The sequence below is a fragment of the Manis pentadactyla genome, chromosome 2 (assembly GCF_030020395.1).
Source record: "Manis pentadactyla isolate mManPen7 chromosome 2, mManPen7.hap1, whole genome shotgun sequence".
In the NCBI taxonomy this organism is placed as follows: Eukaryota; Metazoa; Chordata; class Mammalia; order Pholidota; family Manidae; genus Manis; species Manis pentadactyla.
In genome coordinates, this window is record NC_080020.1 from 134,496,478 (window position 1) to 134,498,973 (window position 2,496).

At 42.0% G+C, this 2,496-nt stretch overlaps 1 non-coding gene across 1 annotated transcript; it reads right to left on the reverse strand.

The window, feature by feature from the left end:
- Nucleotides 1–2,022: 2,022 nt before the first annotated feature.
- LOC118918203 (small nucleolar RNA SNORD123) lies at nt 2,023–2,092 on the reverse strand. Its single transcript, XR_005027052.1, has one exon. It is a non-coding gene; the product is annotated as a small nucleolar RNA SNORD123 (small nucleolar RNA).
- Between the last annotated feature and the right edge of the window lie 404 nt (nt 2,093–2,496).

Genomic DNA, 2,496 nt, shown 5'->3' on the forward strand with positions numbered 1-2,496 from the left:
TGTTCACTCCCTGGGCGATACCCGTGGTGGAAGGAGGGAGAACAGAGCGTGAGGGAAAGGGGGGTTGCAATGCTGAGCGATGAAGCTGCAGGGATGCAGGATTTGAGGTGCCTTATGCCTTCTATACCTCCTGCCAATTAGGAATTGCACTTTTTCTGATAAATCCAGAACAGAAAAAATGACGGATAAAACAAAAGGGGAAGTTATTTTTCTCATGGTGTGAAGTCTGGAGGTAGGCAATTCCAGGGTGAGGTGGGGGCTCCATAGGGCCACCAGGGAATTAGGCTCCTTTTTTTTTTTTGCTCTTTTATCTTTGGCTCATGGCTTATGTCCTCAGGGATACCTTACAGTCCTGGATGTGGCTGGAATGTCAGCCACCACAACCAAGTTCCAGACCGGAATCTGGAGGTGGGAGGGAAGGGCAAGAAAGAGCATGCCCAGTAAGCAGTTGTACTCTTTTAGGAAGCCTTTCTTGGGATCCCACTGACTTACATCCTATGTGTCACTGTTCACTTCAATGGTCTTACTTACCTTCAAGAAAGATGTTTTCTTAAATGCCAGGCAGTCTGCAATTTAAACAAAATCAGGATGCCTGTGTTATTAAGGGTGATGGGGGCTGCTGTTTGGGGATGACCTCTGTGGTGTAGTGCTCTATAGACTGGGGGTGGTAGGGAGACCAGTATGAGTTGCTGGTATTTTGGGTGAGAGAATTTGACATTCTGAATTCAGGTGGCAGCAATGGGAATGAAAACAGGGTCTGAAATGAGATTTCACACATGGGCAAGAGAATCCTTGACAGTTCATCTTCCCACTGATTTGCTTCAGGAGAAGCCTACTGGTTTAATTTCACTTACTAGATATTCTTTTCATTGAACTCCAGGTTACTAAGAGTTAATCTCTCTGGTCAATGATAAAACAAACTAAGGTGGACTAATCTGTATTTCTAAAACTATGTAGGATGAACAGTATATTTGAAGTAATGAAAATGTATCCTCAAAGGTACTTATTTCCCCCCAAAGCTCTACTTCCAAAGACAGAGGAATAGAAAGGGCATCGATTAATAAGTGCCAAACATAAATTTTTAAAAGAGTACACCATTCTTTGCTTATAAACACCCAAAATATATTCAAGGCTCCATGGCAGAAAATAACACTGAGGAAATCATGGCTTTATCTCCATGCCACAAACCATCTGCCCTGCCTCTAGGTATTTCAAAATTCTTTTCAACTAGCATTTTTTCTCTCTCCTCATACCATTCTTATAAAAAGATAACTTGAGATGCTTTGAACACACGGACTCTAAGGAAATTGGTATGCTAGAAATTTAACCATAAAGACAAGGCAAACTACTCCCAGATTTTTAGACTACTTGTCTTATGGTGATGGAACCATAAGAGTGGTGAAGCTCAATCCTTCATCTGTCAACACTCTGGGGAGCATCACAGTATCACCTGTAGCCATAATCAAGAGTCTTTCAAATCCTTAAAATACCTGAACAAAAAGCAGTGGTGGACAATGTTAATGAGGCATAAACTGTGTAACTTTTTACAGATATGTGGCCGTTTTAAGTAAGAAATGATGGGGTTGATTGGATGACCCAGCAGTTTTTTCAATTCTTAAATGCTATGGGTCTAAAAGAAGGAAAATAGGAGTAAAAAGAGAAGGCTTGTGGGTGATGATTGCAATGTGCCCCCTGGCTCATTTCAGGAAAATCCAGTTGGGATGTAAACGTCCAGAGGCCACAATTTCTGGACTGAGGTTTTTCAAGATAGTTATGCGACCTCACCGCAGGATTAGAGATCAGATACCAAGGTTTCCCCTTAAGGCCACCGGCGACCCACAGCAGCATCTGACTTCTCACAGGTGACTCGTTTCCGGCCCCCTCCCTGCTTGGCCTCGAGGTGGCAGTTTAGCCACGTGGCTGAAATTTAAGCACAAGGGAGGGAAGGAAAGAAAATAAAACCGGTTAATTGTTTCAGAGACATAAGATAAGCCAGCCTTCATATTTCCACACAGAAATTGAGGTGAATCAGGAAATGGATGGCGTTTTTCAAGTCACATGAATCAGCACCCCAAAATTCATCATTTTCACCAAGCATTTGGCTGGTTTTCTCACTTTCACATTATATGCATGGCTCACCTAAAACAGTTTAGGGACAGCTATCGTTTAACTTTGAAGAGCTCTATCCAGTTTTGTTTTGAAATTATCACCCACAGTTTTCCAATGCGATGAGAAGCAGCTTAATGCAGGAAGTTCTTCAGTAAGCAAAGACTTTTGAGAAAACCCCCCCAGAAATTTCAATTGGGAAAAGGAAACACCTGCAGATTCTCTAAAATAATTTTATTGGTTGAGAAGACAGTCTACTTCTGTGCTGGGGCCTGGGTATTTCATTTACATCACCTCCAATATCCTTAAGTGTTTACAAAGAACACATCTGCCAGCAGGTTTGTTTAACCTCCAGATAAAGAGACCAGCTCAGAAAACTTAAGGAACTTT